At 37.3% G+C, this 14705-nt stretch overlaps 1 pseudogene; it reads right to left on the bottom strand.

Moving 5' to 3' along the window:
- Window positions 1-12673: 12673 nt before the first annotated feature.
- Window positions 12674-13767, bottom strand: LOC110258244 (olfactory receptor 4C16-like; annotated as a pseudogene).
- Between the last annotated feature and the right edge of the window lie 938 nt (window positions 13768-14705).

The following is a 14705-nucleotide window of genomic DNA, read 5'->3' as shown; positions in this document are numbered from 1 at the left end:
GTCGGCTTCTGCAACAGAGACAGCCTCTTTGTCCCTTCTTTCAGGGTTCTGGACTGCTCAGATTTTATTGGCATAAATGGTTGAGTATATAGACAGTTTCTAACTACAGATTACATCATAGTGTTAAAAGTACATCGGTTAACTTTTACATGGTGCAGCAGCTATACATCATGTTCTAAGATCCTTGTTTTAACTAAATTTAGTGAGTACAATTTAGGGGCAATTAGGTACAATACATCATGTGGAAAGGAGGAGACTCAGTACAAATCATCCCATGGCCAGCAGGTCTCCACAAGTTGAAGAGGTCACAGACACAAGAATTTGGCATTCACAAATTTTGTCTTTAGACTGGTGCTTACCTTTAAAGTGTTATGGCAAGGAGACAGCGTAAGAAAATATAAACCAACTTAACTAGTTATCACTTAAAAGCTTCTATAATTCATAGCTAGGTGTCTTTTGGTCATGAATAATATATGTTTAACTTCTATGATCCTCATTCAAATCCTAACTCTAAAGTTTACTGTACAACTAGTTAGTAGATAATCACTATGTTATAATTAAATTGGATTTAAATAGGGGAAGGTCCTTCAGGATGAAATTCTTATTATATTATTGTTGTAATTTTGTTAAATCACAAATCACCACAGGAAAATAAGAATGGAAAATAAGAATAATAAGCAAGTAATCAGGAAAGACTGAGGAAAACTGAATAACAAGTGAAAAACAGAAAAGACTAAGTCATCCACGGAACAATCCCCACTCAACAGCCCAAAATGGAAATTGTTTCCTGGAAAATTCAGTTCCCCACCAATGTCAGCAGGTGAACCTTATTGTCTTCTGGGGCCTGTCCTCAGAATTGCGCCTGTACAGGCAGACGTCTCCTTGTTTAGGAGTCTGCCCTCAGAATTGCACCATTCAGACAGGCCCCTTTCTCTGATTAGGAGCTTGCCCCCAGAATTGTACCATTCAGGCAAGCTCCCTTCCTCGGCTCCTTGTATCTTCTTGGCTCCCCTCAACCATGGGTGTCTGGGTTTATTTCTGGGTTCTCTATTCTGTTTCATTGGTCTGTATGTCTGTTTTGGTAGCAGTACCACACTATCTTGATTACCGTAGCTTTGTAATATTGTCTGAAGTTGGGGAGAGTTGTACCTCTTCCTTCTTGTGGGTTTTTTTGTTGCAGTTGTTTTCCCCTCAGGCTTGCTTTGGCAATGTTGGGTCTTTTATGGGTCCACATAAATTTTGGGGTTGTTTGTTCTAGTTCTGTGAACAGTGTCATGGATTTGATAGGGCTGCATTGAATCTGTAGACTTTTGGATAGTATGGCCATTTTAACAATATTAATTCTTCTAATCCAGAAGCATGGGATATCTTTCCATTTCTTTAAATCCTCTTTAATTGCCTTGAATAATGTTTTATAGTTCTCAGCATTTAAGTCTTTCACCTCCTTGGTCAGGTTTACTCTTAGGTATTTACTTCTTTGGGATAAAATCTTAAAAGGTGTTGTATTTTTATATTCCTTTTCTAATATTTTGCTGTTACTATACAGAAATGCAACAGATTTCTGAATGTTAATCTGGTGTCCTGCTACTTTGCTGAATTTGTTGATCAGTTTGAGTAGTTTTTGTGTGGAATTCTTAGGGTTTTCTATATATAGCGTTATGCCATCTGCATACAGTGACAATTTTACCTCTTCTTTTCCAATATGGATACCTTTTATTTCTTTGGTTTGTCTGTTTTCTGTGGCTAGGATTTCCAATACTATGTTGAATACAAGTGGTGAGAGTGTCTTGTTCCAGATTTTAGTGGGAAGGATCTCAGCTTTTCTCCATTGAGTAGTGTAGTGGCTATGGGTTTGTCATAAATGGCTTTTATTATGTTAAGGTATGTTCCCTTTATATCCACTTTGGTAAGAGTTTTTATCATGAGCAGATGTTGGATTTTGTCAAGTGTGGGGTTTTTTTCCCCACATTTTGAGATGAGCATGTGGATTTTGACTTTTCTAAAAAATCTAAATTCTTCTTATGATCATTTATTTAGGTATCCAGGTCTCAATATCTTACATTCTATTAGAAATTCATATTCTTTTTGAAGACTTATAGCTGAGTCACTAGTTGTTCCCAGATTGATCTCAGTGTTGTTGGCTTTATAAATATATAAATTGAAAAGACGGGAGTTCCTGTCATGGCTCAGCTGAATGAATCCAACTAGGAACCATGAGGTGGCATGTTCCATCCTTGGCCTCACTCAGTGGGTTAAGGACGCAGCATTGCCGTGAGCTTTGGCTTGGATACGGCATTGCTTTGGCTGTGGCATAGGCCAGCAGCTGTAGCTCTGATGAGACCCCTCACCTGGGAACCTCCGTATGCTGCAGGTGCAGCCCTAAAAAGAAAAATAATCCTGAACTAGAGTAGTACTTGTGTTACAGTCAAGGAAACTGATACACCATTGACACCCCATAATCAGCCAGAGTCTGTAGGTTATGTTCAGGGTTCACTCCTAGTATAGTACACCCCATAGGTTTGGATCTGTGTATAATGACCAGTACCACCATTATAATATCATACGCCATAATTTCAGTGCCTTAAAGTCCTCTGTGTTCTGCCTATTCATCCCTCTTATTAAACTTAAGGAAGGGAAGCCCTACTAAGCTGGGGTTAGGAAGCCAGAAGGGGGAGCTCTCATACATATACTATCAACACAGATCCCAACAGAAAGAGATGTGGCTTGAATCTCTGGTGGGATGTGATACCTCACTGCCACCAGCAGGAGGAAGACTGTATCCTTGCCTGGCAACACCTCAGACAACAAGAGACTTAAATTCAGGTGACAAAAGCCACTATACTCAAGCTCCCGGTTTCCTCCAATGTACTTGTTTATAACAATCCCCCCTAAATGCCTCTTTGCTATAAAAGCGTTTCCTCTCTGCTTTACCATGTTTATATGTGGTTCATGAGAGTTATGTGTTTCTAATTGCGATTCTTCCCTGTCCCTGAATAAGCCTGGTTTATTGGTCAATAACTGGCTCTTTTATTATTTTAGGTTAACACCTCCCTCTCTCCAACTCCACCAACCACAGAGCTCTTTATTGTTTCCTCTTTTTTTTTTTTTTTTGTCTTTTCAGAATCTTATATAGTTGGAATCTTACAGCATGTCGCCTTTTCAGATTATCCTCTTTCATCTCAGTAGTATGCGTTTAAAATTCTTTTGTGTCTTTTCATGGCTAGAGAGTGCTTTTTAAATTTTTTTAGTGCTCAATAATTATTATTTCATTGTGGATATAGCACAGTTTCTTTACCTTTTCACATACTGAAGAACATCTGGATTGGTTCCAAGTCTCGATAACTATGAGTTAACATTTCTGTAAATATCTGTGTGCAGGTTTTTGTGTAGACTTAAGTTTCCAACTCGTTTGTGTAAATACTATGTTGTGAGATTGATCGGTTTATATAGGTTTAGTTTTGTAAAACTCAAAAGTGTCCTTCTGTGTGGTTATTCGACTTTGTATTCCCATAGGCAATGCATAAGAGTTCCTGTCGTTCTAAGTGCTTGACAGTTTGTGTTGTCATGTTTTGGATTTGGCTCTGTATAGGTGTATGGTTTGCACCTTTTTATAGGTGCATAGGTGCATCTTGTTGTTTTAGTTGCAATTCTATTTTTTTTTTTTTTTTTTTTTTTTGCTTTTTAGAGATGAACTTGCAGCATATGGAAGTTCCCAGACTAGGGGTCCAGTCGGAGCTGTAGTTGCCAGCCACAGCCACAGGAGCATAGGATCTTAGCTGCATCTATGAACTACAGCACAGGTCACAGCAACGCCAGATCCCTAATCCACTGAGCGAGGCCAGGGATCCAACCTGCAACCTCATGGTTCCTTTTCGGATTCATTTCTGCTGCACCATGGCAGGAATTTCTGGTTGCAATGCTTTAATGGCATTTGATGGTGATTATCTTTTTCTATCTTATTTGTCATCTCTATATGTTCCTTTTTTATACTTTAAGAATTTTATTATTTCTTTGAAAGAAGATAAGTCTTTTAAATATTTATTTATTTAAAAAAGTTTTTATTGTGATAAAAATACTTGAGAAACACCCTCTTAACAAACTTTAAATTACACAACAGAATAATGTTAGCTATAAGCACATGTTTTACCTCACCCTGGAACTTACTCATCTTCCATAATTAAAAAATTTCCCTAGCCCTGGCAACTACCATTATGCTGTCTGTTTCTATGAGTTTGACTGTTGTATATTCTTTTTATAAGTAGAATTATACAGTATTTGTCCCTATATAACTGTCTTACTTCACTGGGCTTAATATTAACCAGGTTCATCCAAGTTGTTGCATATAGCAGTATTTCCTTTTTTAAAGACTGTACGATATTCCATTGTTTCTATACACCATCTTTTCTTTATCATTTCCTCTTTCAATAAACAGGTTGTTTTCATATCTTGGGTACTGGAAACACTGCTACAGTAAAGAAGAGAGTGTAGTTATCTCTTTGCATTCCTGACATCAACACATTTGGATATATAGATCCAGAAGTGAAAATTTGTATCATATAGCAATTCTATTTTCAATTGTTTGAGGAGCAATTCTTAGAGACTGCATTATTTTATACCACCACAAGCAGTCTACAAGTTTTCCAATTTTGGAGTTCCCATCCTGGCTCAGTGGTTAACGAATCTGACTAGGAACCATGAGGTTGTGGGTTTGATCCCTGGCCTTGCTCAGTGGGTTAAGGATCCTGCATTGCTGTGAGCTGTGGTGTAGGCTGCAGAAGTGGCTCAGATCCCATGTTGCTGTGGCTCTGGTTTAGGCCGGAGGCTACAGCTCCCATTTGACCCCTAGCCTGGGAACCTCCATATGCCATGGGAGCAGCCCAAGAAATGGCAAAAAAGACACAAAAAATAGTTTTCCAATTTTTCCATATATGTGCCAACACTTGCTGTGTTTGTTGTTTTGATGCATACATCCGACTCAATGGGAGATGATATGTCATTGTGGTTTTAATTACATTTCCCTGATAATTAATGATGTTGACCACATATACCAGTTGGTAATCTTCTTTGGAGAACTGTCTACTTGAGTCCTCTGTGCATTTATTAATCAGGTTGTTAATTCTTTTCTATTGAGTTGTAGGAATTTTTTGCCTCTTTTCTATCTTAATCTGCTATTGTGTATGTGATTTACCAATACTTTCTCCCATTGTAGGTTGGGTTTTCACCCTGTATAAGATTTCCTTTGCTGTGCTTAGTGATGTTACCTCCCTCATCTAACTGATTATTTTGCTTGTGCTTTTGTGTCTTTCCCAGGAATCATTGACAAGCTTAGTGTCATGCAGTTTTTCATCTCTGTTTTCACCAAGGAATATTACAGTTACAGTTCCTTCATTAAAATCTTTAACTCATTTTAAACTGATTGGGTATATGGTGTAATGTAAGGGTACAATCTTGTATGGATTGGTTATCCAGTTTCTCAACATATTTGTTCAAGAGTCTCTGCTTTCTCCACTGTATATTCTTAATTTGCATCAAAGAGCTGTTGAGAGTATATACTTGGGTTTTGGGGGTCCCCATTCTGTGCCTTTGGTTGATACATTTGTTTGTTATGGTGGTATCATCCTGTTTAATTACTGTAGCTTTTTAATATGTTCTTCCAGCTGTATTTTTCTTTCTTACTACTAATTTGGTTAGTTGGGGAAATTTAGTTTCCACATGAATTTTAGGATTGTTTTTATTTCTGTAAATAAATGCCATTCCCAGAGTTTCCTGGTGGGCTAGTGGTTAAGGATTTGGTGTTGTCAGTCCTGTGGCTCGTATTTGATCTCTGGCCTGGGAACTTCTGCATGACATAGGCATGTCCTCTCCTCCAAAAAAAAAAAAAAAAATCATTGGAACTTTGATGGGGATTGCATTGCATCTGTAGATAAATTTGGATAGTATGGACTTCTTAACAATATTCACCTTTCAGTCTATGAACACAGGGTGTCTTTTCATTGAGTTTGTCTTCTTTAATTTGTTTCCTTTTAATGATTTGTAGAGTCCAGTATAATAATGTTTTGCTTCATTTGATAGGATTATTTGTAAGTATTATTTTTATACTATTGTAATGGGTTTGTTTCCCTAATTTCATTTTCAGAAAAGTTATTGTTAGTGCCTATCAACGTGATTTTTTATGTTGATTCTGTAATTTGAAGCTTTGTTGTATTTGTTTATTAACTCTGACAGTTGTTTCTTATAGAGTATTTTGTATTTTGTACATGTGAGATCACGTCATCTGCAAACAGAGATAATTTCACTTCTGTGGTTTGGAAGTCTTTACTTCTTACCTAATAGTTCTAGGTTGAGCTTTGAAAAGTACGTTATTAATGGAAGTCATAAAAGTGGGTATCCGTGCCTTATTCTTGATCTTAGAAGAAAAGCGTTCAGTTTTTCACCATTGAGTATGAAGTTGGTAGCGGGGTTTTATACATGGCCTTTACTATAGTGAAGTAAGTTCTCTCCAGTCCTAATTTGTTGAGACTTTTTATCATAAAAATCAAGGTTAAATTCTGTCTGATGATTTTTCTGCATCTGCCTAGAAGACAATGAGATTTGTAACCTCCATTCTGTTAATGTGGTGTATGACCTTAACTGATTTGCCTTTGAGGACCCAAATGATGAGCCAATCTTGCATTCCAGGAATTATTCCCACTTGGAATAATTATTTTATTTTATTTTATCTATGTTAATGGCTATACCTGTGGTATATGGAAGTTCCTAGGCTAGGGTTTGAATCAGAGCAGCAGCCACCAGCCTGCTCCAGAGCCACAGCAATGCCAGATCTGAGCCACATTTGCAAACAGAGATACACCATAGCTCATGGCAATGCCAGATCCTTAACCCACTCAGCAAGGCCAGGGGTCAAACCACCTGTGTATTCACTAGTCAGGTTCATTACCAGTGAGCCACAATGGGAACTCCTTTCTTGGAGTTGGTTGTTTGATACTTCTATCATGCTGAATATTTCAGCTTGCTAATATGTTGTTTAGAGTTTTGCACCTATTTTCTTCAGGGATATATGACTATAATTTTCTTCCTTTATGATGCCTCTATATGCCTTGGGAAGTAGGGTGATACTGGCCCCCATAAAGAGAATTTGAAGCTGTTTCCTCTATTTTTGGAAGGTGTTTCCTCTATTTGTATTGATTTGGCTTTACATGTTTGGTAGAATTCACCTGTGAAGCTATCCAGTCCTGGGCTTTTCTTTGTTGGAATTTTCAGTCTAGATCAAAGGACAAGGCATACCTTGGTCATTCAGTGTAACGCATCAGAGAGCTATTGAGCCTCATGCAGAGATTGAAAAGAATCTAGTGAGTCTCAGGCTCTGTGGAATATAAATGATTAAGTGGAGAGTTGCCATCCAGTTCATCGTAAATGTGGAAAAGAATCCCTTGTCACAAGAATGTTCCTTCAAGTGAAAATTAGGACATGGTATAATTCAAACAGTAAAGGAATGGATCAAATGTCCCGTGATCCATAAAGTGAAATGCTCTGTATCTGTTAAAGATAATGTTCCATGGAGAGTTTATAGTAATTTTGGAAAATCAGCATATTATAACATTGACCAAAAAAGTATAGAAAATGAGTCTCCAAAAAGATATATCCCCCAAACCTGTAAGAAAACACACACAGACACTTTTTCTGTCAGCAACAAAACCATGATAGGATGCCGAAGAAAATGTGCTTTTCACAACAGTTTATTATGACAATTTTCAAACACATAACAAAGTTTACAAACAAAGACATGAAACCAAACCTCTTACTATCAAGATGTAGAAACTTCCATGATCACACACATTTCCCTCATGCTGACTCCTAGATAACCCCACTCCCTCCCTCTGTATATGGAACTGCTGTTTTGTTTCATTTTTCCATCACTTTCGAGTTTTGCAGACCTTGATAAAAATGAAAACATAAAGATATACTCTTTTTAAAATTTATTTATTTATTTATTTTTCTTTTTACAGCCCCCCCCCTGCAATAATGGAAGTTCCCAGGCTAGGGGTCAACTCAGAGCTACAGCTGCCTGCATGCAGCACAGCCACAGCAACAAGGCATCTGAGCCTCATCTGCGACCTATGCCACAGCTTGTGGCAACCCCAGACCCTTAACTACTGAGTGAGGCCAAGGATAGAACCTGCTTACCAGAGACACTATCTTGGGTTCTTAGCTCACTGAACCAGAACAGGAACTCCCAAAAAAGGACCCTTTGGAGTTCCCATCATGGCTCAGTGGTTAATGAATCTGACTAGCATCCATGAGGATGCAGGTTCAATCCCTGGCCTTGCTCAGTGGGTTAAAGCTCCAGGGTTGCCATGAACTGTGGTGTAGGTGGCAGATGCAACATAGATCCTGCATTGCCGTGGCTGTGGTGTAGGCCAGGAGCTACAGCTCCGATAGGACCCCTAGCCTGGGAACCTCCCCATACCATGGGTGTGGCCCTAAAAAGCAAAAAAAAAAAAAGTACTCTTTAATGTAAGACTTCTTTCACCCAGAAAAAAAATTTTCTCTGTATATTAGTTCTCCATTCCTTTTTATTGCTGAGGAATATTTCATTGCATGTATAAACTACAGTTTGTCCTTATTTTTAAGTGCACTTGACTGATTTCAACTTCTTGGCTATTAAGTACAAACTAACTATGAGCATTACATCACAAGTTTTGTGAACATGTCTTATCACCCAGAGGAGAGGTTAAGAATGGAATTATTGGATGTATGCGGAAGTGTGTGTTTCATTTTAAATACAGTCAGGAGTTGATCAAATGTGAAGGTATCACCTTATATTCCCATCAGCGGTGAAAACTAACCATGAGCAGATTTTACTCATCATACACACTGCTACCAACCTGGACTGAATTACCATAAGCTCTTTTCTAGTTTGTTATGGTATTCTCAAAATGAATATCCCCTTTTCACTCTTTGTGGTCAATGAGGCAGAGTAATCCTTTAAACCATAATTTGGATCATGTCACAATACCTCCAATGCCTTCTCATTTCTCTCCAGAAAAATCCCATAAGCCCTTCATACTTAGGTCTCTATTATATTTCTGGTCTCATTTTCAATGTTTCACTCTTATTTCTCTCTGGTCACGGGACTCTCTGATTTTTCTCCCTATAAGATCAGCATAGTCTGTTTGCACTTGCTTTTCCGTGTGCCTAGGACTCTGTTTCTGTTGATCTATTCAAGAATCATTCATACTGGTCAGGGTTCCTCAACCACAGGACTGCTAAAATTTTGAGTCAGAGAGACAGTCCTTGGTAGTGATGACCTGTCTTGTGCATTTCAGCTGTTCAACAGCATCTGTGACCTCTACTCACCAGATGCCAATAGCAGTGCCCACTGCACACAACCAATAGTGTATCTGGGACACTCAAGAGTGTATCTAGACTTTGCCAACTATCCCCTGGGGGGCAAAATATTAAGACCCCTAATTTTGGTCTTAATTATAAAGTCTTATGGGCCCTTCTTGACCATCCTGTCCTGCATAGTACACATCCATTCCCTCAGGGTTGCCAACATCACACTCTTCAATTATTTTACTCTATGGTAGATCCTGGCCCTTTTCAAACCCCTGGTATGATCAGTATTTGTCCAGTTTTACCCCCTGGTATAGTAATCTGCACAGGACCATGGATATTGTTTCTGTACGTCACTACCACATTTTCAGTTCCTAGAATAAGGCATGGCAAAATGAACATGGTAGAATATTTCAAGTCAATTCTGTTTTGCATACATTTTTTCTAGTACATTTAAATTAAACTTTGACCTTAACTCTCTCATCCATTTTTAGCACAGAAAATGCTACCTGAAACTTTGAAAAGGTATGCTTGACATTTACATCCTTTTAGAACCTGAGGTAACTCTACATAAGATACAATGAGAGTAAAATCCAAACATCTTCAGCTTTTATTAGAGAGTTAAATGACTTAGAAAAATTATGTCCTCTTCTATGATTATTTTTTTATTACTCAAATGAATTTATCACATCTGTAGTTGTATAATGATCCTAACAATCCAATTTCACAGGATTCCCATCCCATAAACCATGCACATCCCCCCACCCCCGAAACTGTCTCCTCCAGAGACCATAAGTTTTTCCATGTCTGTGAGTCAGCATCTGTTCTGCAAAGAAGTTCAGTCTGTCCTTTTTTCAGGGTCCACGTGTCAGTGAAAGCATTTGATGTTGGTGTCTCATTATATGGCTGATCTCACTTAGCATGATAATTCTAAGTCCATCCATGTTGCTAAAAATGCCATTATTTCATTCTTTTTAATGGCTGAGTAACATTCCATTGTGTATATGTACCACATATTCTTGATCCACTCCTCTGTTGATGGACATTTAGGTTGTTTCCATGTCTTGGCCATTGAAAAGAGTGCTGCAGTGAGCATTGAAGTACATGTGTCTTTGCGAGTCATGGTTTTCTCTGGATGGATGCCCAGGAGTGGGATTGCTGGATCAAATGATAGTTCTGTTTTTAGTTTTCTGAGAAATCTCCATACTGTTTTCCAGAGTGGTCGCACCAGTTTACAATCCCACCACCAGTGTACTAGCGTTCCTTTTCTCCACACCCTCTCCAGCACTTATTGTTTGTAGACTTTTGGATGATGGCCATTCTGGCTGGTGTAAGGTGGTATCACATAGTGGTTTGGATTTGCATTTCTCTAGTAATGAGTGATGTTGAACATCTTTTCATGTGTTTTTTTGGCCATCTGTATGTCTTCTTTGGAGAACTGTCTGTTCTGAGCTGCCCATTTTTGGATGGGGTCGTTTGTCGTTTTGGTATGGAGCTGCAGAAGGTGTTTATCAATTTTGGAGATGAATCCCTTGTCAGTTGATTCACTCGCAAAGATTTTCTCCCATTTTGTGGATTGTCTTTTGGTTTTGTTTAGGGTTTCCTTTGTTGTGCAGAAAGGTTTAAGTTTGATTAGGTCCCATTTGTTTATTTTTGTTTTTATTGTCAATACTCTAAGAGGTGGATCTGAGAAGATGTTGCTGTCATTTATGTCAGAGAGTATTTGGCCTATGATTTCCTCTAAGAGTTTTAGAGTGTCTGGTCTTATATCTAGGTCTTTCATCCCTTTGCAATTAATTTTTCTGTATGGTGTTAGGGAGCATTCCAATTTCATTCTTTTCCATGTGGCTGTCCAATTAATGCTCAAGATTTTCAAACACTATTTGCACACAGGAAATATTCATTAATAATATTTGAATAGCATACAAGGTTAAACTACAGAATATTTGAGGATATGTATATATGGTTTAATAAAAGATGTACTTATATATTTAATTCATATAAAAATTCAAATAAACTTTTTGAACAGGGTAATAAAAATTGAGATTTCTTTTATTAATATCACATTATAATAGAGTATTTTTAAAATACTAATTCTAGACTTACAGAAAAATTACCAAAAAAATATATGCAGGGATTTCCCATCACCAATATACTGTTTACCAAAAACTTAGCATGAATATAATATATTTGTTTCAAATGACAAATCAATATTAATTCATTTTTACTATAGTTTGTAGTTTACACTTACATTTGGGTTACTCTGTTGTAGAGTTTTATGGGTCTTATAGTATGCGTTATATCATGTTTATACCTTTACAGTATCAAACAGAATGATTTTGCCTCCTTTAAAATGTCCCACACTCAACCGATTCTTCCCTTTACTCAATCTGCTTAAATCCCAACAACCACTGATTTCTTTTTTATTGTTTTCATGTTTTACCTTTTACAGAGTGTAAATTCATAATTTATGGAAATGTTTCTGTTTCAAAATTTAAAAATCATCCTTTGTGTTGTCTCATTGTTTTATCCTGTTGACATTGTAAAATTCACTAACATCACCTGTTTGTCCTCTCTACTTATAGCTCATATAAATATGTCTTCCTTAATTTGGTTTATCTATGCTATAAACATATTAACCCAACATTATAAACATATTACTATAACTGGCCTGGTGCAAGAAACCTTAATACCAGTCACTAAATTAAAATAAACTAATTAGGGTGATAAATTGGATTTTATAAACTGAATTCTCTCATAACTACAAACCCAAATGTCAAATCTTTTAAGTTCAAAGACCTACCTCAGAAGTGTGCATTTTCTCAGTGTTTTATCACTGTTCTGGAAGGACTAGGTAATACAAGGTACCAGTTTGAAGTAAAAGCTCAAGAAGTTATCTGAAGAGATAGCTGTATTAAATATTGTCTCATAACATGAAGTTTCTATAGTTCTTTGAATTGGATACTTTCTCCTGATCAGAAAGAACTGCTTACTACATTAAAGGTCCATGAGTAGATATGAGACCACAGTGTTTGATAAAGGAAATAGTTGAAAGAGGTAAAACCTGCTAATATATGAATATAAGCTTATAGACCAGTATCAAGAAGCAGACAACACCAGAAATCATCATGAAAAAATGGAAGATAAAAGCTAGATGAAACCAAAGTGACACTAGGCAGGCAAGAGAGACAGAGACACAGTACTGAAAAGCATCTAAATCAGTGAACCTTACTTACCTCTTTTTACCTGACTCCATCTCTTCCTCTACATAAAACTGATGGAACACTAAAGATTGTTGTGTTTATAGTGCTCCCTTTTCTAAAGGAACCAAATATCACTGCCCCATGATAGGATTAAATGAATACCACAGTAAGATATAAAATTCTTGAGGGACTAATTCTCAGTCAATCTAAGCTATGAAGAAAAAATTGAAACTTCCTTTCATCTTTGGTCATCTGAGATCAACGTCTTGCTCCATAGCATCCTCATGGCATTTTTCACTTCTGCATTCCTCAGCGTATAAATCAGAGGGTTGAGCAGAGGGGTTCCAATTGTATAAAAGACAGTTATCATCTTATCCATGGAGAAGGTGGTTGCAGGGCGTGTGTATATAAATATGCAAGGACCAAAGAACAAGATGACCACAGTGATGTGGGAGATGCAGGTGGAGAGGGCTTTTTTTCCTCCCCTCTGCACTGTGGTTTCTCAGAGAATACAAGATGATGACATAGGAGACCATCAGCATGACAAAACTCTCTGTACAGATGGCTCCACTGTTGGATACCAAGGGTAGGTTGGTCACATAGGTGTCTGCACAGGCATGTTTCAGCAAAGGCTTTAAGTCACACATATAGTGATCCATCACATTAGGACCACAGAATGGTAAACTCAAGGCTTGAAAAATCCGAGTTAAAGAATGCACACAGGATCCCACCCAGGCCACAGCCACCAACACCCCACAGACTCCATGACTCATGATTGTTGTGTAGCGTATAGGGTTACAGATGGCCACGTAGAGGTCAACAGCCATGAGGATAAGGATGAAGATCTCCAGGCAGCCAAAGAAATGGAATGAAAAGACTTGCACTATGCATTCGTTAAAAGAGATAGTGGCATTCTTCAAAAGGGCATCCACAATCATTCTAGGAGCTATGGAAGTAGAGAAGCAGGTATCAGATAAGGATAAGTGGAAAAAGAAGAAGTACATTGGACTGCCAAGTGTCTGGCTGGTCTTGATGGTAGCAATAGTGAGCAGGTTACCTATCAATGTCCCCAAGTAGAAAATCAAGAAAGTGACAAACACTATTTTCTTCCTAACAGGATCCTGGGTCAACCCAAGCAGAATGAACTCAGTCACATTATTTTTCAGCCACATGATTTCATGAATGAAGGGAAAGGTTGAATATGAAATGATTTATCTGTGAAAAAATAGATATATTCACTTAACGTGTGATATATAATGTGATATTTTAGGAAAAAATATAAATATTTTATTTAGAAAAGTATTAAACATTAGAGACATTCTAACTGTGGTTTCTTAACAATTTTCTCTAACTCTTTGTTCCTCAATTTTTCATGACCACTGCATAGGTTGTTATGAGTCTCAGTAAGCTTACGAATATGATACTCTTCAGTAGCAGTCTTCAAATAATCCCCCTGACTTAGATGTAACTCTCATTAATTTTGCTAATTTTATGAATGCATATAGTGCTCTATTGTGTAATTTCTTCTTTCTTTTTCTTTTTCTTTTTTGGGCTATGCAAAAAGATTAGTAAAAATAATGATATTACTTCCATAATAAAACTAATGTAGAAGCCAAGAATTAAAAAGAAGTGAGTGTAGCATTTTCAAATTTATCCTGCTCTCTCCTTCTATCCTGGGACTATTTTAGATGCTTCTGTTTTCCTTGAACTTTAGGACAAAACAGTCCAGCTGGGCTTCTGCGATTGCCTGTGAGAAGGGAAATGCATTCTCCTGCTCTCTGAAGACTTTCATTATAGCTTTTCCTACAATATAAGAATTACTATTGCTCGCAGCACAAGAATTCATGTGCTTATACTACTTTTCATTCTTAAAAAAGAATATCAAAATGCTACATATTCTCAGAATAATTTTTGCCACAACTGCAATCTCACTGCCTAGTATTATGTAGGTGTTAGGTGACTTAAAATTGAACATCCCCTACCTAACTTTATAATACAATCATATTTATGTGATTGTTGTCATACTATTCTGATTTTAAACTACAGTAAGATCAAGTTTACGATGTCTTATGTCATTTGTAGGGTCTTCTATCATTATGGTAGACATAAAAACATGCTCTCGACTTAGAAAGCCAAAAACAACAACCCTGAGATCAATTTTGAACA

The sequence above is a fragment of the Sus scrofa genome, chromosome 2, assembly GCF_054392235.1.
Source record: "Sus scrofa isolate SSC_HxYL_T2T_F1_AM1 chromosome 2, Sscrofa_HxYL_maternal_Yorkshire_Landrace_v2.0, whole genome shotgun sequence".
In the NCBI taxonomy this organism is placed as follows: Eukaryota; Metazoa; Chordata; class Mammalia; order Artiodactyla; family Suidae; genus Sus; species Sus scrofa.
The sequence above is the reverse complement of the archived record's forward strand: the minus strand, read 5'-3'. Positions and strand labels throughout refer to the sequence as shown.